The following is a 25,474-nucleotide window of genomic DNA, read 5'->3' as shown; positions in this document are numbered from 1 at the left end:
TTTGGAGCATTTCCTGTCGCTGGCGCTAGGCCTACCCACACAAGTGAGGTATCATTTTTATCAGGAGACTAGGGGGAACGCTGGGTGGAAGGAAATTTGTGGCTCCTCTCAGATTCTAGAACTTTCTGCCACCGAAATTGAGGAAAACTTGTTTTTTTAGCCACTTTTTGAGGTTTGCAAAGGATTCTGGGTAACAGAACCTGGTCAGAGCCCCACGAGTCACCCCATCTTGGATTCCCCTAGGTCTCTAGTTTTAAAAAATGCACAGGTTTGGTAGGTTTCCCTATGTGTCGGCTGAGCTAGAGGCAAAAATCTACAGGTAGGCACTTTGCAAAAAACAGCTCTGTATTTTGTCAAAAAATGGGATGTGTCCACGTTGTGTTTTGGGGCATTTCCTGTCGCGGGCGCTAGGCCTACCCACACAAGTGGTATCATTTTTATCCGAAGACTTGGGGGAATGCTGGGTGGAAGGAAATTTGTGGCTCCTCTCAGATTCCAGAACTTTCTGTCACGAAATGTGAGGAAAACGTGTTATTTTAGCCATATTTTGAGGTTTGCAAAGGATTCTGGGTAACAGAACCTGGTCAGAGCCCCACGAGTCACCCCATCTTGGATTCCCCTAGGTCTCTAGTTTTCAAAAATGCACAGGTTTGGTAGGTTTCCCTATGTGTCGGCTGAGCTAGAGGCCAAAATCTACAGGTAGGCACTTTGCAAAAAACAGCTCTGTATTTTGTCAAAAAATGGGATGTGTCCACGTTGTGTTTTGGGGCATTTCCTGTCGCGGGCGCTAGGCCTACCCACACAAGTGAGGTATCATTTTTATCGGGAGACTTGGAGGAACGCTAGGTAGAAGGAAATTTGTGGCTCCTCTCAGATTCCAGAACTTTCTGTCACCGAAATTGAGGAAAACTTGTTTTTTTAGCCACTTTTTGAGGTTTGCAAAGGATTCTGGGTAACAGAACCTAGTCAGAGCCCCACAAGTCACCCCATCTTGGATTCCCCTACGTCTCTAGTTTTCAAAAATGTGCTGGTTTGGTCGGTTTCCCCAGGTGCCGGCTGAGCTAGAGGCCAAAATCCACAGGTAGGCTCTGTTTTCTATGAAAAAATGTGATGTGTCCACGTTGTGTTTTGGGGCATTTCCTGTCGCGGGCGCCAGGCCTACCCACACAAGTGAGGTATCATTTTTATCGGGAGACTTGAGGGAATGCTGTGTGGAAGGAAATTTGTGGCTCCTCTCAGATTCCAGAACTTTCTGTCACAGAAATGTGAGGAACATGTGTTTTTTTAGCCAAATTTTGAAGTTTGCAAAGGATTCTGGGTAACAGAACCTGGTCAGAGCCCCACAAGTCACCCCATCTTGGATTCCCATATGTCTCTAGTTTTCAAACATGCACAGGTTTGGTAGGTTTCCCTATGTGCCGGCTGAGCTAGAGGCCAAAATCTACAGGTAGGCACTTTGCAAAAAACAGCTCTGTATTTTGTCAAAAAATGGGATGTGTCCACGTTGTGTTTTGGGGCATTTCCTGTCGCGGGCGTAGGCCTACCCACACAAGTGAGGTATCATTTTTATCGGGAGACTTGGGGGAACGCTGGGTGGAAGGAAATTTGTGGCTCCTCTCAGATTCCAGAACTTTCTGTCACCGAAATGTGAGGAAAACTTGTTTTTCTAGCCACTTCTTGAGGTTTGCAAAGGATTCTGGGTAACAGAACCTGGTCAGAGCCCCACGAGTCACCCATCTTGGATTCCCCTAGGTCTCTAGTTTTCAAAAATGCACAGGTTTGGTAGGTTTCCCTATGTGTCGGCTGAGCTAGAGGCCAAAATCTACAGGTAGGCACTTTGCAAAAAACAGCTCTGTATTTTGTCAAAAAATGGGATGTGTCCACGTTGTGTTTTGGGGCATTTCCTGTCGCGGGCGCTAGGCCTACCCACACAAGTGAGGTATCATTTTTATCGGGAGACTTGGAGGAACGCTAGGTAGAAGGAAATTTGTGGCTCCTCTCAGATTCCAGAACTTTCTGTCACCGAAATGTGAGGAAAACTTGTTTTTCTAGCCACTTCTTGAGGTTTGCAAAGGATTCTGGGTAACAGAACCTGGTCAGAGCCCCACGAGTCACCCATCTTGGATTCCCCTAGGTCTCTAGTTTTAAAAAATGCACAGGTTTGGTAGGTTTCCCTATGTGCCGGCTGAGGTAGAGGCCAAAATCTACAGGTAGGCACTTTGCAAAAAACAGCTCTGTATTTTGTCAAAAAATGGGATGTGTCCACGTTGTGTTTTGGAGCATTTCCTGTCGCTGGCGCTAGGCCTACCCACACAAGTGAGGTATCATTTTTATCGGGAGACTAGGGGGAACGCTGGGTGGAAGGAAATTTGTGGCTCCTCTCAGATTCTAGAACTTTCTGCCACCGAAATTGAGGAAAACTTGTTTTTTTAGCCACTTTTTGAGGTTTGCAAAGGATTCTGGGTAACAGAACCTGGTCAGAGCCCCACGAGTCACCCCATCTTGGATTCCCCTAGGTCTCTAGTTTTAAAAAATGCACAGGTTTGGTAGGTTTCCCTATGTGTCGGCTGAGCTAGAGGCCAAAATCTACAGGTAGGCACTTTGCAAAAAACAGCTCTGTATTTTGTCAAAAAATGGGATGTGTCCACGTTGTGTTTTGGGGCATTTCCTGTCGCGGGCGCTAGGCCTACCCACACAAGTGAGGTATCATTTTTATCCGAAGACGTGGGGGAATGCTGGGTGGAAGGAAATTTGTGGCTCCTCTCAGATTCCAGAACTTTCTGTCACGAAATGTGAGGAAAACGTGTTATTTTAGCCATATTTTGAGGTTTGCAAAGGATTCTGGGTAACAGAACCTGGTCAGAGCCCCACAAGTCACCCCATCTTGGATTCCCCTACGTCTCTAGTTTTCAAAAATGTGCTGGTTTGGTCGGTTTCCCCAGGTGCCGGCTGAGCTAGAGGCCAAAATCTACAGGTAGGCACTTTGCAAAAAACAGCTCTGTATTTTGTCAAAAAATGGGATGTGTCCACGTTGTGTTTTGGGGCATTTCCTGTCGCGGGCGCTAGGCCTACCCACACAAGTGAGGTATCATTTTTATCGGGAGACTTGGGGGAACGCTGGGTGGAAGGAAATTTGTGGCTCCTCTCAGATTCCAGAACTTTCTGTCACCGAAATGTGAGGAAAACTTGTTTTTTTAGCCACTTCTTGAGGTTTGCAAAGGATTCTGGGTAACAGAACCTGGTCAGAGCCCCACGAGTCACCCCATCTTGGATTCCCCTAGGTCTCTAGTTTTCAAAAATGCACAGGTTTGGTAGGTTTCCCTATGTGTCGGCTGAGCTAGAGGCCAAAATCTACAGGTAGGCACTTTGCAAAAAACAGCTCTGTATTTTGTCAAAAAATGGGATGTGTCCACGTTGTGTTTTGGGGCATTTCCTGTCGCGGGCGCTAGGCCTACCCACACAAGTGAGGTATCATTTTTATCGGGAGACTTGGAGGAACGCTAGGTAGAAGGAAATTTGTGGCTCCTCTCAGATTCCAGAACTTTCTGTCACCGAAATGTGAGGAAAACTTGTTTTTTTAGCCACTTTTTGAGGTTTGCAAAGGATTCTGGGTAACAGAACCTGGTCAGAGCCCCACGAGTCACCCCATCTTGGATTCCCCTAGGTCTCTAGTTTTCAAAAATGCACAGGTTTGGTAGGTTTCCCTATGTGCCGGCTGAGGTAGAGGCCAAAATCTACAGGTAGGCACTTTGCAAAAAACAGCTCTGTATTTTGTCAAAAAATGGGATGTGTCCACGTTGTGTTTTGGAGCATTTCCTGTCGCTGGCGCTAGGCCTACCCACACAAGTGAGGTATCATTTTTATCGGGAGACTAGGGGGAACGCTGGGTGGAAGGAAATTTGTGGCTCCTCTCAGATTCTAGAACTTTCTGTCACCGAAATTGAGGAAAACTTGTTTTTTTAGCCACTTTTTGAGGTTTGCAAAGGATTCTGGGTAACAGAACCTGGTCAGAGCCCCACGAGTCACCCCATCTTGGATTCCCCTAGGTCTCTAGTTTTGAAAAATGCACAGGTTTGGTAGGTTTCCCTATGTGTCGGCTGAGCTAGAGGCCAAAATCTACAGGTAGGCACTTTGCAAAAAACAGCTCTGTATTTTGTCAAAAAATGGGATGTGTCCACGTTGTGTTTTGGGGCATTTCCTGTCGCGGGCGCTAGGCCTACCCACACAAGTGAGGTATCATTTTTATCCGAAGACTTGGGGGAATGCTGGGTGGAAGGAAATTTGTGGCTCCTCTCAGATTCCAGAACTTTCTGTCACGAAATGTGAGGAAAACGTGTTATTTTAGCCATATTTTGAGGTTTGCAAAGGATTCTGGGTAACAGAACCTGGTCAGAGCCCCACAAGTCACCCCATCTTGGATTCCCCTACGTCTCTAGTTTTCAAAAATGTGCTGGTTTGGTCGGTTTCCCCAGGTGCCGGCTGAGCTAGAGGCCAAAATCCACAGGTAGGCTCTGTTTTCTATGAAAAAATGTGATGTGTCCACGCTGTGTTTTGGGGCATTTCCTGTCGCGGGCGCCAGGCCTACCCACACAAGTGAGGTATCATTTTTATCGGGAGACTTGAGGGAATGCTGTGTGGAAGGAAATTTGTGGCTCCTCTCAGATTCCAGAACTTTCTGTCACAGAAATGTGAGGAACATGTGTTTTTTTAGCCAAATTTTGAAGTTTGCAAAGGATTCTGGGTAACAGAACCTGGTCAGAGCCCCACAAGTCACCCCATCTTGGATTCCCATATGTCTCTAGTTTTCAAACATGCACAGGTTTGGTAGGTTTCCCTATGTGCCGGCTGAGCTAGAGGCCAAAATCTACAGGTAGGCACTTTGCAAAAAACAGCTCTGTATTTTGTCAAAAAATGGGATGTGTCCACGTTGTGTTTTGGGGCATTTCCTGTCGCGGGCGCTAGGCCTACCCACACAAGTGAGGTATCATTTTTATCGGGAGACTTGGAGGAACGCTAGGTAGAAGGAAATCTGTGGCTCCTCTCAGATTCCAGAACTTTCTGTCACCGAAATGTGAGGAAAACTTGTTTTTTTAGCCACTTTTTGAGGTTTGCAAAGGATTCTGGGTAACAGAACCTGGTCAGAGCCCCACGAGTCACCCCATCTTGGATTCCCCTAGGTCTCTAGTTTTCAAAAATGCACAGGTTTGGTAGGTTTCCCTATGTGCCGGCTGAGGTAGAGGCCAAAATCTACAGGTAGGCACTTTGCAAAAAACAGCTCTGTATTTTGTCAAAAAATGGGATGTGTCCACGTTGTGTTTTGGAGCATTTCCTGTCGCTGGCGCTAGGCCTACCCACACAAGTGAGGTATCATTTTTATCGGGAGACTAGGGGGAACGCTGGGTGGAAGGAAATTTGTGGCTCCTCTCAGATTCTAGAACTTTCTGTCACCGAAATTGAGGAAAACTTGTTTTTTTAGCCACTTTTTGAGGTTTGCAAAGGATTCTGGGTAACAGAACCTGGTCAGAGCCCCACGAGTCACCCCATCTTGGATTCCCCTAGGTCTCTAGTTTTAAAAAATGCACAGGTTTGGTCGGTTTCCCTATGTGCCGGCTGAGCTAGAGGCCAAAATCTACAGGTAGGCACTTTGCAAAAAACAGCTCTGTATTTTGTCAAAAAATGGGATGTGTCCACGTTGTGTTTTGGGGCATTTCCTGTCGCGGGCGCTAGGCCTACCCACACAAGTGAGGTATCATTTTTATCGGGAGACTTGGAGGAACGCTAGGTAGAAGGAAATTTGTGGCTCCTCTCAGATTCCAGAACTTTCTGTCACCGAAATGTGAGGAAAACTTGTTTTTTTAGCCACTTTTTGAGGTTTGCAAAGGATTCTGGGTAACAGAACCTGGTCAGAGCCCCACGAGTCACCCCATCTTGGATTCCCCTAGGTCTCTAGTTTTCAAAAATGCACAGGTTTGGTAGGTTTCCCTATGTGCCGGCTGAGCTAGAGGCCAAAATCTACAGGTAGGCACTTTGCAAAAAACAGCTCTGTATTTTGTCAAAAAATGGGATGTGTCCACGTTGTGTTTTGGGGCATTTCCTGTCGAGGGCGCTAGGCCTACCCACACAAGTGAGGTATCATTTTTATCGGGAAACTTGGGGGAACACTGGGTGGAAGGAAATTTGTGGCTCCTCTCAGATTCCAGTACTTTCTGTCACCGAAATGTGAGGAAAACTTGTTTTTTTAGCCACTTTTTGAGGTTTGCAAAGGATTCTGGGTAACAGAACCTGGTCAGAGCCCCACGAGTCACCCCATCTTGGATTCCCCTAAGTCTCTAGTTTTCAAAAATGTACACGTTTGGTAGGTTTCCCTATGTGTCGGCTGAGCTAGAGGCCAAAATCTACAGGTAGGCACTTTGCAAAAAACAGCTCTTTATTTTGTCAAAAAATGGGATGTGTCCACGTTGTGTTTTGGGGCATTTCCTGTCGCGGGGGCTAGGCCTACCCACACAAGTGAGGTATCATTTTTATCGGGAGACTTGGGGGAATGCTGGGTGGAAGGAAATTTGTGGCTCCTCTCAGATTCCAGAACTTTCTGTCACCGAAATGTGAGGAAAACTTGTTTTTTTTAGCTACTTTTTGAGGTTTGCAAAGGATTCTGGGTAACAGAACCTGGTCAGAGCCCCACGAGTCACCCCATCTTGGATTTCCCTAGGTCTCTAGTTTTCAAAAATGCACAGGTTTGGTAGGTTTCCCTATGTGCCGGCTGAGCTAGAGGCCAAAATCTACAGGTAGGCACTTTGCAAAAAACAGCTCTTTATTTTGTCAAAAAATGGGATGTGTCCACGTTGTGTTTTGGGGCATTTGCTGTCGCGGGCGCTAGGCCTACCCACACAAGTGAGGTATCATTTTTATCGGGAGACTTGGGGGAACGCTAGGTAGAAGGAAATTTGTGGCTCCTCTCAGGTTCCAGAACTTTCTGTCACGAAATGTGAGGAAAACGTGTTATTTTAGCCATATTTTGAGGTTTGCAAAGGATTCTGGGTAACAGAACCTGGTCAGAGCCCCACAAGTCACCCCATCTTGGATTCCCCTACGTCTCTAGTTTTCAAAAATGTGCTGGTTTGGTCGGTTTCCCCAGGTGCCGGCTGAGCTAGAGGCCAAAATCCACAGGTAGGCTCTGTTTTCTATGAAAAAATGTGATGTGTCCACGTTGTGTTTTGGGGCATTTCCTGTCGCGGGCGCCAGGCCTACCCACACAAGTGAGGTATCATTTTTATCGGGAGACTTGGGGGAATGCTGTGGGGAAGGAAATTTGTGGCTCCTCTCAGATTCCAGAACTTTCTGTCACAGAAATGTGAGGAACATGTGTTTTTTTAGCCAAATTTTGAAGTTTGCAAAGGATTCTGGGTAACAGAACCTGGTCAGAGCCCCACAAGTCACCCCATCTTGGATTCCCATATGTCTCTAGTTTTCAAACATGCACAGGTTTGGTAGGTTTCCCTATGTGCCGGCTGAGCTAGAGGCCAAAATCTACAGGTAGGCACTTTGCAAAAAACAGCTCTGTATTTTGTCAAAAAATGGGATGTGTCCACGTTGTGTTTTGGGGCATTTCCTGTCGCGGGCGTAGGCCTACCCACACAAGTGAGGTATCATTTTTATCGGGAGACTTGGGGGAACGCTGGGTGGAAGGAAATTTGTGGCTCCTCTCAGATTCCAGAACTTTCTGTCACCGAAATGTGAGGAAAACTTGTTTTTTTAGCCACTTTTTGAGGTTTGCAAAGGATTCTGGGTAACAGAACCTGGTCAGAGCCCCATGAGTCACCCCATCGTGGATTCCCCTAGGTCTCTAGTTTTCAAAAATGCACAGGTTTGGTAGGTTTCCCTATGTGCCGGCTGAGCTAGAGGCCAAAATCTACAGGTAGGCACTTTGCAAAAAACAGCTCTGTATTTTGTAAAAAAATGGGATGTGTCCACGTTGTGTTTTGGGGCATTTCCTGTCGCGGGCGCTAGGCCTACCCACACAAGTGAGGTATAATTTTTATCCGGAGACTTGGGGGAACGCTGGGTGGAAGGAAATTTGTGGCTCCTCTCAGATTCCAGAACTTTCTGTCACCGAAATGTGAGGAAAACTTGTTTTTTTAGCCACTTTTTGAGGTTTGCAAAGGATTCTGGGTAACAGAACCTGGTCAGAGCCCCACGAGTCACCCCATCTTGGATTCCCCTAGGTCTCTAGTTTTCAAACATGCACAGGTTTGGTAGGTTTCCCTATGTGTCGGCTGAGCTAGAGGCCAAAATCTACAGGTAGGCACTTTGCAAAAAACAGCTCTGTATTTTGTCAAAAAATGGGATGTGTCCACATTGTGTTTTGGGGCATTTCCTGTCGCGGGGGCTAGGCCTACCCACACAAGTGAGGTATCATTTTTATCGGGAGACTTGGGGGAATGCTGGGTGGAAGGAAATTTGTGGCTCCTCTCAGATTCCAGAACTTTCTGTCACAGAAATGTGAGGAAAACTTGTTTTTTTTAGCCACTTTTTGAGGTTTGCAAAGGATTCTGGGTAACAGAACCTGGTCAGAGCCCCACGAGTCACCACATCTTGGATTCCCCTAGGTATCTAGTTTTCAAAAATGCACAGGTTTGGTAGGTTTCCCTATGTGCCGGCTGAGCTAGAGGCCAAAATCTACAGGTAGGCACTTTGCAAAAAACAGCTCAGTATTTTGTCAAAAAATGGGATGTGTCCACGTTGTGTTTTGGGGCATTTGCTGTCGCGGGCGCTAGGCCTACCCACACAAGTGAGGTATCATTTTTATCGGGAGACTTGGGGGAATGCTGGGTGGAAGGAAATTTGTGGCTCCTCTCAGATTCCAGAACTTTCTGTCACCGAAATGTGAGGAAAACATGTTTTTTTTAGCCACTTTTTGAGGTTTGCAAATGATTCTGGGTAACAGAACCTGGTCAGAGCCCCACAAGTCACCCCATCTTGGATTCCCCTAGGTCTCTAGTTTTCAAAAATGCACAGGTTTGGTAGGTTTCCCTATGTGCCGGCTGAGCTAGAGGCCAAAATCTACAGGTAGGCACTTTGCAAAAAACAGCTCTGTATTTTGTCAAAAAATGGGATGTGTCCACGTTGTGTTTTGGGGCATTTAATGTCGCGGGCGCTAGGCCTACCCACACAAGTGAGGTATCATTTTTATCGGGAGACTTGGGGGAATGCTGTGGGGAAGGAAATTTGTGGCTCCTCTCAGATTCCAGAACTTTCTGTCACAGAAATGTGAGGAACATGTGTTTTTTTAGCCAAATTTTGAAGTTTGCAAAGGATTCTGGGTAACAGAACCTGGTCAGAGCCCCACAAGTCACCCCATCTTGGATTCCCATATGTCTCTAGTTTTCAAACATGCACAGGTTTGGTAGGTTTCCCTATGTGCCGGCTGAGCTAGAGGCCAAAATCTACAGGTAGGCACTTTGCAAAAAACAGCTCTTTATTTTGTCAAAAAATGGGATGTGTCCACGTTGTGTTTTGGGGCATTTGCTGTCGCGGGCGCTAGGCCTACCCACACAAGTGAGGTATCATTTTTATCGGGAGACTTGGGGGAACGCTAGGTAGAAGGAAATTTGTGGCTCCTCTCAGATTCCAGAACTTTCTGTCACGAAATGTGAGGAAAACGTGTTATTTTAGCCATATTTTGAGGTTTGCAAAGGATTCTGGGTAACAGAACCTGGTCAGAGCCCCACAAGTCACCCCATCTTGGATTCCCCTACGTCTCTAGTTTTCAAAAATGTGCTGGTTTGGTCGGTTTCCCCAGGTGCCGGCTGAGCTAGAGGCCAAAATCCACAGGTAGGCTCTGTTTTCTATGAAAAAATGTGATGTGTCCACGTTGTGTTTTGGGGCATTTCCTGTCGCGGGCGCCAGGCCTACCCACACAAGTGAGGTATCATTTTTATCGGGAGACTTGGGGGAATGCTGTGGGGAAGGAAATTTGTGGCTCCTCTCAGATTCCAGAACTTTCTGTCACAGAAATGTGAGGAACATGTGTTTTTTTAGCCAAATTTTGAAGTTTGCAAAGGATTCTGGGTAACAGAACCTGGTCAGAGCCCCACAAGTCACCCCATCTTGGATTCCCATATGTCTCTAGTTTTCAAACATGCACAGGTTTGGTAGGTTTCCCTATGTGCCGGCTGAGCTAGAGGCCAAAATCTACAGGTAGGCACTTTGCAAAAAACAGCTCTGTATTTTGTCAAAAAATGGGATGTGTCCACGTTGTGTTTTGGGGCATTTCCTGTCGCGGGCGTAGGCCTACCCACACAAGTGAGGTATCATTTTTATCGGGAGACTTGGGGGAACGCTGGGTGGAAGGAAATTTGTGGCTCCTCTCAGATTCCAGAACTTTCTGTCACCGAAATGTGAGGAAAACTTGTTTTTTTAGCCACTTTTTGAGGTTTGCAAAGGATTCTGGGTAACAGAACCTGGTCAGAGCCCCATGAGTCACCCCATCTTGGATTCCCCTAGGTCTCTAGTTTTCAAAAATGCACAGGTTTGGTAGGTTTCCCTATGTGCCGGCTGAGCTAGAGGCCAAAATCTACAGGTAGGCACTTTGCAAAAAACAGCTCTGTATTTTGTCAAAAAATGGGATGTGTCCACGTTGTGTTTTGGGGCATTTCCTGTCGCGGGCGCTAGGCCTACCCACACAAGTGAGGTATAATTTTTATCCGGAGACTTGGGGGAACGCTGGGTGGAAGGAAATTTGTGGCTCCTCTCAGATTCCAGAACTTTCTGTCACCGAAATGTGAGGAAAACTTGTTTTTTTAGCCACTTCTTGAGGTTTGCAAAGGATTCTGGGTAACAGAACCTGGTCAGAGCCCCACGAGTCACCCCATCTTGGATTCCCCTAGGTCTCTAGTTTTCAAAAATGCACAGGTTTGGTAGGTTTCCCTATGTGTCGGCTGAGCTAGAGGCCAAAATCTACAGGTAGGCACTTTGCAAAAAACAGCTCTGTATTTTGTCAAAAAATGGGATGTGTCCACGTTGTGTTTTGGGGCATTTCCTGTCGCGGGCGCTAGGCCTACCCACACAAGTGAGGTATCATTTTTATCGGGAGACTTGGAGGAACGCTAGGTAGAAGGAAATTTGTGGCTCCTCTCAGATTCCAGAACTTTCTGTCACCGAAATGTGAGGAAAACTTGTTTTTTTAGCCACTTTTTGAGGTTTGCAAAGGATTCTGGGTAACAGAACCTGGTCAGAGCCCCACGAGTCACCCCATCTTGGATTCCCCTAGGTCTCTAGTTTTCAAAAATGCACAGGTTTGGTAGGTTTCCCTATGTGCCGGCTGAGGTAGAGGCCAAAATCTACAGGTAGGCACTTTGCAAAAAACAGCTCTGTATTTTGTCAAAAAATGGGATGTGTCCACGTTGTGTTTTGGAGCATTTCCTGTCGCTGGCGCTAGGCCTACCCACACAAGTGAGGTATCATTTTTATCGGGAGACTAGGGGGAACGCTGGGTGGAAGGAAATTTGTGGCTCCTCTCAGATTCTAGAACTTTCTGTCACCGAAATTGAGGAAAACTTGTTTTTTTAGCCACTTTTTGAGGTTTGCAAAGGATTCTGGGTAACAGAACCTGGTCAGAGCCCCACGAGTCACCCCATCTTGGATTCCCCTAGGTCTCTAGTTTTGAAAAATGCACAGGTTTGGTAGGTTTCCCTATGTGTCGGCTGAGCTAGAGGCCAAAATCTACAGGTAGGCACTTTGCAAAATACAGCTCTGTATTTTGTCAAAAAATGGGATGTGTCCACGTTGTGTTTTGGGGCATTTCCTGTCGCGGGCGCTAGGCCTACCCACACAAGTGAGGTATCATTTTTATCCGAAGACTTGGGGGAATGCTGGGTGGAAGGAAATTTGTGGCTCCTCTCAGATTCCAGAACTTTCTGTCACGAAATGTGAGGAAAACGTGTTATTTTAGCCATATTTTGAGGTTTGCAAAGGATTCTGGGTAACAGAACCTGGTCAGAGCCCCACAAGTCACCCCATCTTGGATTCCCCTACGTCTCTAGTTTTCAAAAATGTGCTGGTTTGGTCGGTTTCCCCAGGTGCCGGCTGAGCTAGAGGCCAAAATCCACAGGTAGGCTCTGTTTTCTATGAAAAAATGTGATGTGTCCACGCTGTGTTTTGGGGCATTTCCTGTCGCGGGCGCCAGGCCTACCCACACAAGTGAGGTATCATTTTTATCGGGAGACTTGAGGGAATGCTGTGTGGAAGGAAATTTGTGGCTCCTCTCAGATTCCAGAACTTTCTGTCACAGAAATGTGAGGAACATGTGTTTTTTTAGCCAAATTTTGAAGTTTGCAAAGGATTCTGGGTAACAGAACCTGGTCAGAGCCCCACAAGTCACCCCATCTTGGATTCCCATATGTCTCTAGTTTTCAAACATGCACAGGTTTGGTAGGTTTCCCTATGTGCCGGCTGAGCTAGAGGCCAAAATCTACAGGTAGGCACTTTGCAAAAAACAGCTCTGTATTTTGTCAAAAAATGGGATGTGTCCACGTTGTGTTTTGGGGCATTTCCTGTCGCGGGCGCTAGGCCTACCCACACAAGTGAGGTATCATTTTTATCGGGAGACTTGGAGGAACGCTAGGTAGAAGGAAATCTGTGGCTCCTCTCAGATTCCAGAACTTTCTGTCACCGAAATGTGAGGAAAACTTGTTTTTTTAGCCACTTTTTGAGGTTTGCAAAGGATTCTGGGTAACAGAACCTGGTCAGAGCCCCACGAGTCACCCCATCTTGGATTCCCCTAGGTCTCTAGTTTTCAAAAATGCACAGGTTTGGTAGGTTTCCCTATGTGCCGGCTGAGGTAGAGGCCAAAATCTACAGGTAGGCACTTTGCAAAAAACAGCTCTGTATTTTGTCAAAAAATGGGATGTGTCCACGTTGTGTTTTGGAGCATTTCCTGTCGCTGGCGCTAGGCCTACCCACACAAGTGAGGTATCATTTTTATCGGGAGACTAGGGGGAACGCTGGGTGGAAGGAAATTTGTGGCTCCTCTCAGATTCTAGAACTTTCTGTCACCGAAATTGAGGAAAACTTGTTTTTTTAGCCACTTTTTGAGGTTTGCAAAGGATTCTGGGTAACAGAACCTGGTCAGAGCCCCACGAGTCACCCCATCTTGGATTCCCCTAGGTCTCTAGTTTTAAAAAATGCACAGGTTTGGTCGGTTTCCCTATGTGCCGGCTGAGCTAGAGGCCAAAATCTACAGGTAGGCACTTTGCAAAAAACAGCTCTGTATTTTGTCAAAAAATGGGATGTGTCCACGTTGTGTTTTGGGGCATTTCCTGTCGCGGGCGCTAGGCCTACCCACACAAGTGAGGTATCATTTTTATCGGGAGACTTGGAGGAACGCTAGGTAGAAGGAAATTTGTGGCTCCTCTCAGATTCCAGAACTTTCTGTCACCGAAATGTGAGGAAAACTTGTTTTTTTAGCCACTTTTTGAGGTTTGCAAAGGATTCTGGGTAACAGAACCTGGTCAGAGCCCCACGAGTCACCCCATCTTGGATTCCCCTAGGTCTCTAGTTTTCAAAAATGCACAGGTTTGGTAGGTTTCCCTATGTGCCGGCTGAGCTAGAGGCCAAAATCTACAGGTAGGCACTTTGCAAAAAACAGCTCTGTATTTTGTCAAAAAATGGGATGTGTCCACGTTGTGTTTTGGGGCATTTCCTGTCGAGGGCGCTAGGCCTACCCACACAAGTGAGGTATCATTTTTATCGGGAAACTTGGGGGAACACTGGGTGGAAGGAAATTTGTGGCTCCTCTCAGATTCCAGTACTTTCTGTCACCGAAATGTGAGGAAAACTTGTTTTTTTAGCCACTTTTTGAGGTTTGCAAAGGATTCTGGGTAACAGAACCTGGTCAGAGCCCCACGAGTCACCCCATCTTGGATTCCCCTAAGTCTCTAGTTTTCAAAAATGTACACGTTTGGTAGGTTTCCCTATGTGTCGGCTGAGCTAGAGGCCAAAATCTACAGGTAGGCACTTTGCAAAAAACAGCTCTTTATTTTGTCAAAAAATGGGATGTGTCCACGTTGTGTTTTGGGGCATTTCCTGTCGCGGGGGCTAGGCCTACCCACACAAGTGAGGTATCATTTTTATCGGGAGACTTGGGGGAATGCTGGGTGGAAGGAAATTTGTGGCTCCTCTCAGATTCCAGAACTTTCTGTCACCGAAATGTGAGGAAAACTTGTTTTTTTTAGCTACTTTTTGAGGTTTGCAAAGGATTCTGGGTAACAGAACCTGGTCAGAGCCCCACGAGTCACCCCATCTTGGATTTCCCTAGGTCTCTAGTTTTCAAAAATGCACAGGTTTGGTAGGTTTCCCTATGTGCCGGCTGAGCTAGAGGCCAAAATCTACAGGTAGGCACTTTGCAAAAAACAGCTCTTTATTTTGTCAAAAAATGGGATGTGTCCACGTTGTGTTTTGGGGCATTTGCTGTCGCGGGCGCTAGGCCTACCCACACAAGTGAGGTATCATTTTTATCGGGAGACTTGGGGGAACGCTAGGTAGAAGGAAATTTGTGGCTCCTCTCAGATTCCAGAACTTTCTGTCACGAAATGTGAGGAAAACGTGTTATTTTAGCCATATTTTGAGGTTTGCAAAGGATTCTGGGTAACAGAACCTGGTCAGAGCCCCACAAGTCACCCCATCTTGGATTCCCCTACGTCTCTAGTTTTCAAAAATGTGCTGGTTTGGTCGGTTTCCCCAGGTGCCGGCTGAGCTAGAGGCCAAAATCCACAGGTAGGCTCTGTTTTCTATGAAAAAATGTGATGTGTCCACGTTGTGTTTTGGGGCATTTCCTGTCGCGGGCGCCAGGCCTACCCACACAAGTGAGGTATCATTTTTATCGGGAGACTTGGGGGAATGCTGTGGGGAAGGAAATTTGTGGCTCCTCTCAGATTCCAGAACTTTCTGTCACAGAAATGTGAGGAACATGTGTTTTTTTAGCCAAATTTTGAAGTTTGCAAAGGATTCTGGGTAACAGAACCTGGTCAGAGCCCCACAAGTCACCCCATCTTGGATTCCCATATGTCTCTAGTTTTCAAACATGCACAGGTTTGGTAGGTTTCCCTATGTGCCGGCTGAGCTAGAGGCCAAAATCTACAGGTAGGCACTTTGCAAAAAACAGCTCTGTATTTTGTCAAAAAATGGGATGTGTCCACGTTGTGTTTTGGGGCATTTCCTGTCGCGGGCGTAGGCCTACCCACACAAGTGAGGTATCATTTTTATCGGGAGACTTGGGGGAACGCTGGGTGGAAGGAAATTTGTGGCTCCTCTCAGATTCCAGAACTTTCTGTCACCGAAATGTGAGGAAAACTTGTTTTTTTAGCCACTTTTTGAGGTTTGCAAAGGATTCTGGGTAACAGAACCTGGTCAGAGCCCCATGAGTCACCCCATCTTGGATTCCCCTAGGTCTCTAGTTTTCAAAAATGCACAGGTTTGGTAGGTTTCCCTATGTGCCGGCTGAGCTAGAGGCCAAAATCTACAGGTAGGCACTTTGCAAAAAACAGCTCTGTATTTTGTAAAAAAATGGGATGTGTCCACGTTGTGTTTTGGGGCATTTCCTGTCGCGGGCGCTAGGCCTACCCACACAAGTGAGGTATAATTTTTATCCGGAGACTTGGGGGAACGCTGGGTGGAAGGAAATTTGTGGCTCCTCTCAGATTCCAGAACTTTCTGTCACCGAAATGTGAGGAAAACTTGTTTTTTTAGCCACTTTTTGAGGTTTGCAAAGGATTCTGGGTAACAGAACCTGGTCAGAGCCCCACGAGTCACCCCATCTTGGATTCCCCTAGGTCTCTAGTTTTCAAACATGCACAGGTTTGGTAGGTTTCCCTATGTGTCGGCTGAGCTAGAGGCCAAAATCTACAGGTAGGCACTTTGCAAAAAACAGCTCTGTATTTTGTCAAAAAATGGGATGTGTCCACATTGTGTTTTGGGGCATTTCCTGTTGCGGGGGCTAGGCCTACCCACACAAGTGAGGTATCATTTTTATCGGGAGACTTGGGGGAATGCTGGGTGGAAGGAAATTTGTGGCTCCTCTCAGATTCCAGAACTTTCTGTCACAGAAATGTGAGGAAAACTTGTTTTTTTTAGCCACTTTTTGAGGTTTGCAAAGGATTCTGGGTAACAGAACCTGGTCAGAGCCCCACGAGTCACCACATCTTGGATTCCCCTAGGTATCTAGTTTTCAAAAATGCACAGGTTTGGTAGGTTTCCCTATGTGCCGGCTGAGCTAGAGGCCAAAATCTACAGGTAGGCACTTTGCAAAAAACAGCTCAGTATTTTGTCAAAAAATGGGATGTGTCCACGTTGTGTTTTGGGGCATTTGCTGTCGCGGGCGCTAGGCCTACCCACACAAGTGAGGTATCATTTTTATCGGGAGACTTGGGGGAATGCTGGGTGGAAGGAAATTTGTGGCTCCTCTCAGATTCCAGAACTTTCTGTCACCGAAATGTGAGGAAAACATGTTTTTTTTAGCCACTTTTTGAGGTTTGCAAATGATTCTGGGTAACAGAACCTGGTCAGAGCCCCACAAGTCACCCCATCTTGGATTCCCCTAGGTCTCTAGTTTTCAAAAATGCACAGGTTTGGTAGGTTTCCCTATGTGCCGGCTGAGCTAGAGGCCAAAATCTACAGGTAGGCACTTTGCAAAAAACAGCTCTGTATTTTGTCAAAAAATGGGATGTGTCCACGTTGTGTTTTGGGGCATTTAATGTCGCGGGCGCTAGGCCTACCCACACAAGTGAGGTATCATTTTTATCGGGAGACTTGGGGGAATGCTGTGGGGAAGGAAATTTGTGGCTCCTCTCAGATTCCAGAACTTTCTGTCACAGAAATGTGAGGAACATGTGTTTTTTTAGCCAAATTTTGAAGTTTGCAAAGGATTCTGGGTAACAGAACCTGGTCAGAGCCCCACAAGTCACCCCATCTTGGATTCCCATATGTCTCTAGTTTTCAAACATGCACAGGTTTGGTAGGTTTCCCTATGTGCCGGCTGAGCTAGAGGCCAAAATCTACAGGTAGGCACTTTGCAAAAAACAGCTCTTTATTTTGTCAAAAAATGGGATGTGTCCACGTTGTGTTTTGGGGCATTTGCTGTCGCGGGCGCTAGGCCTACCCACACAAGTGAGGTATCATTTTTATCGGGAGACTTGGGGGAACGCTAGGTAGAAGGAAATTTGTGGCTCCTCTCAGATTCCAGAACTTTCTGTCACGAAATGTGAGGAAAACGTGTTATTTTAGCCATATTTTGAGGTTTGCAAAGGATTCTGGGTAACAGAACCTGGTCAGAGCCCCACAAGTCACCCCATCTTGGATTCCCCTACGTCTCTAGTTTTCAAAAATGTGCTGGTTTGGTCGGTTTCCCCAGGTGCCGGCTGAGCTAGAGGCCAAAATCCACAGGTAGGCTCTGTTTTCTATGAAAAAATGTGATGTGTCCACGTTGTGTTTTGGGGCATTTCCTGTCGCGGGCGCCAGGCCTACCCACACAAGTGAGGTATCATTTTTATCGGGAGACTTGGGGGAATGCTGTGGGGAAGGAAATTTGTGGCTCCTCTCAGATTCCAGAACTTTCTGTCACAGAAATGTGAGGAACATGTGTTTTTTTAGCCAAATTTTGAAGTTTGCAAAGGATTCTGGGTAACAGAACCTGGTCAGAGCCCCACAAGTCACCCCATCTTGGATTCCCATATGTCTCTAGTTTTCAAACATGCACAGGTTTGGTAGGTTTCCCTATGTGCCGGCTGAGCTAGAGGCCAAAATCTACAGGTAGGCACTTTGCAAAAAACAGCTCTGTATTTTGTCAAAAAATGGGATGTGTCCACGTTGTGTTTTGGGGCATTTCCTGTCGCGGGCGTAGGCCTACCCACACAAGTGAGGTATCATTTTTATCGGGAGACTTGGGGGAACGCTGGGTGGAAGGAAATTTGTGGCTCCTCTCAGATTCCAGAACTTTCTGTCACCGAAATGTGAGGAAAACTTGTTTTTTTAGCCACTTTTTGAGGTTTGCAAAGGATTCTGGGTAACAGAACCTGGTCAGAGCCCCATGAGTCACCCCATCTTGGATTCCCCTAGGTCTCTAGTTTTCAAAAATGCACAGGTTTGGTAGGTTTCCCTATGTGCCGGCTGAGCTAGAGGCCAAAATCTACAGGTAGGCACTTTGCAAAAAACAGCTCTGTATTTTGTAAAAAAATGGGATGTGTCCACGTTGTGTTTTGGGGCATTTCCTGTCGCGGGCGCTAGGCCTACCCACACAAGTGAGGTATAATTTTTATCCGGAGACTTGGGGGAACGCTGGGTGGAAGGAAATTTGTGGCTCCTCTCAGATTCCAGAACTTTCTGTCACCGAAATGTGAGGAAAACTTGTTTTTTTAGCCACTTTTTGAGGTTTGCAAAGGATTCTGGGTAACAGAACCTGGTCAGAGCCCCACGAGTCACCCCATCTTGGATTCCCCTAGGTCTCTAGTTTTCAAACATGCACAGGTTTGGTAGGTTTCCCTATGTGTCGGCTGAGCTAGAGGCCAAAATCTACAGGTAGGCACTTTGCAAAAAACAGCTCTGTATTTTGTCAAAAAATGGGATGTGTCCACATTGTGTTTTGGGGCATTTCCTGTCGCGGGGGCTAGGCCTACCCACACAAGTGAGGTATCATTTTTATCGGGAGACTTGGGGGAATGCTGGGTGGAAGGAAATTTGTGGCTCCTCTCAGATTCCAGAACTTTCTGTCACAGAAATGTGAGGAAAACTTGTTTTTTTTAGCCACTTTTTGAGGTTTGCAAAGGATTCTGGGTAACAGAACCTGGTCAGAGCCCCACGAGTCACCACATCTTGGATTCCCCTAGGTCTCTAGTTTTCAAAAATGCACAGGTTTGGTAGGTTTCCCTATGTGCCGGCTGAGCTAGAGGCCAAAATCTACAGGTAGGCACTTTGCCAAAAACAGCTCTGTATTTTGTCAAAAAATGGGATGTGTCCACATTGTGTTTTGGGGCATTTCCGGTCGCGGGGGCTAGGCCTACCCACACAAGTGAGGTATCATTTTTATCGGGAGACTTGGGGGAATGCTGGGTGGAAGGAAATTTGTGGCTCCTCTCAGATTCCAGAACTTTCTGTCACAGAAATGTGAGGAAAACTTGTTTTTTTTAGCCACTTTTTGAGGTTTGCAAAGGATTCTGGGTAACAGAACCTGGTCAGAGCCCCACGAGTCACCACATCTTGGATTCCCCTAGGTATCTAGTTTTCAAAAATGCACAGGTTTGGTAGGTTTCCCTATGTGCCGGCTGAGCTAGAGGCCAAAATCTACAGGTAGGCACTTTGCAAAAAACAGCTCAGTATTTTGTCAAAAAATGGGATGTGTCCACGTTGTGTTTTGGGGCATTTGCTGTCGCGGGCGCTAGGCCTACCCACACAAGTGAGGTATCATTTTTATCGGGAGACTTGGGGGAATGCTGGGTGGAAGGAAATTTGTGGCTCCTCTCAGATTCCAGAACTTTCTGTCACCGAAATGTGAGGAAAACATGTTTTTTTTAGCCACTTTTTGAGGTTTGCAAATGATTCTGGGTAACAGAACCTGGTCAGAGCCCCACAAGTCACCCCATCTTGGATTCCCCTAGGTCTCTAGTTTTCAAAAATGCACAGGTTTGGTAGGTTTCCCTATGTGCCGGCTGAGCTAGAGGCCAAAATCTACAGGTAGGCACTTTGCAAAAAACAGCTCTGTATTTTGTAAAAAAATGGGATGTGTCCACGTTGTGTTTTGGGGCATTTCCTGTCGCGGGCGCTAGGCCTACCCACACAAGTGAGGTATAATTTTTATCCGGAGACTTGGGGGAACGCTGGGTGGAAGGAAATTTGTGGCTCCTCTCAGATTCCAGAACTTTCTGTCACCGAAATGTGAGGAAAACTTGTTTTTTTAGCCACTTTTTGAGGTTTGCAAAGGATTCTGGGTAACAGAACCTGGTCAGAGCCCCACGAGTCACCCCATCTTGGATTCCCCTAGGTCTCTAGTTTTCAAAAATGCACAGGTTTGGTAGGTTTCCCTATGTGTCGGCTGAGCTAGAGGCCAAAATCTACAGGTAGGCACTTTGCAAAAAACAGCTCTGTATTTTGTCAAAAAATGGGATGTGTCCACATTGTGTTTTGGGGCATTTCCTGTCGCGGGGGCTAGGCCTACCCACACAAGTGAGGTATCATTTTTATCGGGAGACTTGGGGGAATGCTGGGTGGAAGGAAATTTGTGGCTCCTCTCAGATTCCAGAACTTTCTGTCACAGAAATGTGAGGAAAACTTGTTTTTTTTAGCCACTTTTTGAGGTTTGCAAAGGATTCTGGGTAACAGAACCTGGTCAGAGCCCCACGAGTCACCACATCTTGGATTCCCCTAGGTATCTAGTTTTCAAAAATGCACAGGTTTGGTAGGTTTCCCTATGTGCCGGCTGAGCTAGAGGCCAAAATCTACAGGTAGGCACTTTGCAAAAAACAGCTCAGTATTTTGTCAAAAAATGGGATGTGTCCACGTTGTGTTTTGGGGCATTTGCTGTCGCGGGCGCTAGGCCTACCCACACAAGTGAGGTATCATTTTTATCGGGAGACTTGGGGGAATGCTGGGTGGAAGGAAATTTGTGGCTCCTCTCAGATTCCAGAACTTTCTGTCACCGAAATGTGAGGAAAACATGTTTTTTTTAGCCACTTTTTGAGGTTTGCAAATGATTCTGGGTAACAGAACCTGGTCAGAGCCCTACAAGTCACCCCATCATGGATTCCCCTAGGTCTCTAGTTTTCAAAAATGCACAGGTTTGGTAGGTTTCCCTATGTGCCGGCTGAGCTAGAGGCCAAAATCTACAGGTAGGCACTTTGCAAAAAACAGCTCTGTATTTTGTCAAAAAATGGGATGTGTCCACGTTGTGTTTTGGGGCATTTAATGTCGCGGGCGCTAGGCCTACCCACACAAGTGAGGTATCATTTTTATCGGGAGACTTGGGGGAACGCTAGGTAGAAGGAAATTTGTGGCTCCTCTCAGATTCCAGAACTTTCTGTCACGAAATGTGAGGAAAACGTGTTATTTTAGCCATATTTTGAGGTTTGCAAAGGATTCTGGGTAACAGAACCTGGTCAGAGCCCCACAAGTCACCCCATCTTGGATTCCCCTACGTCTCTAGTTTTCAAAAATGTGCTGGTTTGGTCGGTTTCCCCAGGTGCCGGCTGAGCTAGAGGCCAAAATCCACAGGTAGGCTCTGTTTTCTATGAAAAAATGTGATGTGTCCACGTTGTGTTTTGGGGCATTTCCTGTCGCTGGCGCCAGGCCTACCCACACAAGTGAGGTATCATTTTTATCGGGAGACTTGGGGGAATGCTGTGGGGAAGGAAATTTGTGGCTCCTCTCAGATTCCAGAACTTTCTGTCACAGAAATGTGAGGAACATGTGTTTTTTTAGCCAAATTTTGAAGTTTGCAAAGGATTCTGGGTAACAGAACCTGGTCAGAGCCCCACAAGTCACCCCATCTTGGATTCCCATATGTCTCTAGTTTTCAAACATGCACAGGTTTGGTAGGTTTCCCTATGTGCCGGCTGAGCTAGAGGCCAAAATCTACAGGTAGGCACTTTGCAAAAAACAGCTCTGTATTTTGTCAAAAAATGGGATGTGTCCACGTTGTGTTTTGGGGCATTTCCTGTCGCGGGCGTAGGCCTACCCACACAAGTGAGGTATCATTTTTATCGGGAGACTTGGGGGAACGCTGGGTGGAAGGAAATTTGTGGCTCCTCTCAGATTCCAGATCTTTCTGTCACCGAAATGTGAGGAAAACTTTTTTTTTCAGCCACTTTTTGAGGTTTGCAAAGAATTCTGGGTAACAGAACCTGGTCAGAGCCCCACGAGTCACCCCATCTTGGATTCCCCTAGGTCTCTAGTTTTCAAAAATGCACAGGTTTGGTAGGTTTCCCTATGTGCCGGCTGAGCTAGAGGCCAAAATCTACAGGTAGGCACTTTGCAAAAAACAGCTCTGTATTTTGTCAAAAAATGGGATGTGTCCACATTGTGTTTTGGGGCATTTCCTGTCGCGGGGGCTAGGCCTACCCACACAAGTGAGGTATCATTTTTATCGGGAGACTTGGGGGAATGCTGGGTGGAAGGAAATTTGTGGCTCCTCTCAGATTCCAGAACTTTCTGTCACAGAAATGTAAGGAAAACTTTTTTTTTCAGCCACTTTTTGAGGTTTGCAAAGGATTCTGGGTAACAGAACCTGGTCAGAGCCCCACGAGTCACCCCATCTTGGATTCCCCTAGGTCTCTAGTTTTCAAAAATGCACAGGTTTGGTAGGTTTCCCTATGTGCCGGCTGAGCTAGAGGCCAAAATCTACAGGTAGGCACTTTGCAAAAAACAGCTCTGTATTTTGTCAAAAAATGGGATGTGTCCACATTGTGTTTTGGGGCATTTCCTGTCGCGGGGGCTAGGCCTACCCACACAAGTGAGGTATCATTTTTATCGGGAGACTTGGGGGAACGCTAGGTAGAAGGAAATTTGTGGCTCCTCTCAGATTCCAGAACTTTCTGTCACGAAATGTGAGGAAAACGTGTTATTTTAGCCATATTTTGAGGTTTGCAAAGGATTCTGGGTAACAGAACCTGGTCAGAGCCCCACAAGTCACCCCATCTTGGATTCCCCTACGTCTCTAGTTTTCAAAAATGTGCTGGTTTGGTCGGTTTCCCCAGGTGCCGGCTGAGCTAGAGGCCAAAATCCACAGGTAGGCTCTGTTTTCTATGAAAAAATGTGATGTGTCCACGTTGTGTTTTGGGGCATTTCCTGTCGCGGGCGCCAGGCCTACCCACACAAGTGAGGTATCATTTTTATCGGGAGACTTGGGGGAATGCTGTGGGGAAGGAAATTTGTGGCTCCTCTCAGATTCCAGAACTTTTTGTCACAGAAATGTGAGGAACATGTGTTTTTTTAGCCAAATTTTGAAGTTTGCAAAGGATTCTGGGTAACAGAACCGGGTCAGAGCCCCACAAGTCACCCCATCTTGGATTCCCATATGTCTCTAGTTTTCAAACATGCACAGGTTTGGTAGGTTTCCCTATGTGCCGGCTGAGCTAGAGGCCAAAATCTACAGGTAGGCACTTTGCAAAAAACAGCTCTGTATTTTGTAAAAAAATGGGATGTGTCCACGTTGTGTTTTGGGGCATTTGCTGACGCGGGCGCTAGGCCTACCCACACAAGTGAGGTATCATTTTTATCGGGAGACTTGGGGGAACGCTAGGTAGAAGGAAATTTGTGGCTCCTCTCAGATTCCAGAACTTTCTGTCACCGAAATGTGAGGAAAACTTGTTTTTTTAGCCACTTTTTGAGGTTTGCAAAGGATTCTGGGTAATAGAAGCTGGTCAGAGCCCCACGAGTCATCCCATCTTGGATTCCCCTAGGTCTCTAGTTTTCAAAAATGCACAGGTTTGGTAGGTTTCCCTATGTGCCGGCTGAGCTAGAGGCCAAAATCTACAGGTAGGCACTTTGCAAAAAACAGCTCTGTATTTTGTCAAAAAATGGGATGTGTCCACGTTGTGTTTTGGGGCATTTCCTGTCGCGGGCGCTAGGCCTACCCACACATGTGAAGTATAATTTTTATCCGGAGACTTGGGGGAATGCTGGGTGGAAGGAAATTTGTGGCTCCTCTCAGATTCCAGAACTTTCTGTCACCGAAATGTGAGGAAAACTTGTTTTTTTAGCCACTTTTTGAGGTTTGCAAAGGATTCCGGGTAACAGAACCTGGTCAGAGCCCCACGAGTCACCCCATCTTGGATTCCCCTAGGTCTCTAGTTTTCAAAAATGCACAGGTTTGGTAGGTTTCCCTATGTGTCGGCTGAGCTAGAGGCCAAAATCTACAGGTAGGCACTTTGCAAAAAACAGCTCTGTATTTTGTCAAAAAATGGGATGTGTCCACATTGTGTTTTGGGGCATTTCCTGTCGCGGGGGCTAGGCCTACCCACACAAGTGAGGTATCATTTTTATCGGGAGACTTGGGGGAATGCTGGGTGGAAGGAAATTTGTGGCTCCTCTCAGATTCCAGAACTTTCTGTCACAGAAATGTGAGGAAAACTTGTTTTTTTAGTCACTTTTTGAGGTTTGCAAAGGATTCTGGGTAACAGAACCTGGTCAGAGCCCCACGAGTCACCCCATCTTGGATTCCCCTAGGTCTCTAGTTTTCAAAAATGCACAGGTTTGGTAGGTTTCCCTATGTGCCGGCTGAGCTAGAGGCCAAAATCTACAGGTAGGCACTTTGCAAAAAACAGCTCTGTATTTTGTCAAAAAATGGGATGTGTCCACGTTGTGTTTTGGGGCATTTGCTGTCGCGGGCGCTAGGCCTACCCACACAAGTGAGGTATCATTTTTATCCGGAGACTTGGGGGAACGCTGGGTGGAAGGAAATTTGTGGCTCCTCTCAGATTCCAGAACTTTCTGTCACCGAAATGTGAGGAAAACTTTTTTTTTGCCACTTTTTGAGGTTTGCAAAGGATTCTGGGTAACAGAACCTGGTCAGAGCCCCACGAGTCACCCCATCTTGGATTCCCCTAGGTCTCTAGTTTTCAAAAATGCACAGGTTTGGTAGGTTTCCCTATGTGTCGGCTGAGCTAGAGGCCAAAATCTACAGGTAGGCACTTTGCAAAAAACAGCTCTGTATTTTGTCAAAAAATGGGATGTGTCCACATTGTGTTTTGGGGCATTTCCTGTCGCGGGGGCTAGGCCTACCCACACAAGTGAGGTATCATTTTTATCGGGAGACTTGGGGGAATGCTGGGTGGAAGGAAATTTGTGGCTCCTCTCAGATTCCAGAACTTTCTGTCACAGAAATGTGAGGAAAACTTGTTTTTTTTAGCCACTTTTTGAGGTTTGCAAAGGATTCTGGGTAACAGAACCTGGTCAGAGCCCCACGAGTCACCCCATCTTGGATTCCCCTAGGTCTCTAGTTTTCAAAAATGCACAGGTTTGGTAGGTTTCCCTATGTGCCGGCTGAGCTAGAGGCCAAAATCTACAGGTAGGCACTTTGCAAAAAACAGCTCTGTATTTTGTAAAAAAATGGGATGTGTCCACGTTGTGTTTTGGGGCATTTGCTGTCGCGGGCGCTAGGCCTACCCACACAAGTGAGGTATCATTTTTATCGGGAGACTTGGGGGAACACTAGGTAGAAGGAAATTTGTGGCTCCTCTCAGATCCCAGAACTTTCTGTCACCGAAATGTGAGGAAAACTTGTTTTTTTAGCCACTTTTTGAGGTTTGCAAAGGATTCTGGGTAATAGAACCTGGTCAGAGCCCCACGAGTCACCCCATCTTGGATTCCCCTAGGTCTCTAGTTTTCAAAAATGCACAGGTTTGGTAGGTTTCCCTATGTGCCGGCTGAGCTAGAGGCCAAAATCTACAGGTAGGCACTTTGCAAAAAACAGCTCTGTATTTTGTAAAAAAATGGG

Source organism: Pleurodeles waltl, chromosome 5, assembly GCF_031143425.1.
Source record: "Pleurodeles waltl isolate 20211129_DDA chromosome 5, aPleWal1.hap1.20221129, whole genome shotgun sequence".
Taxonomy (NCBI): Eukaryota; Metazoa; Chordata; class Amphibia; order Caudata; family Salamandridae; genus Pleurodeles; species Pleurodeles waltl.
Note: the sequence above shows the minus strand (reverse complement) of the source record.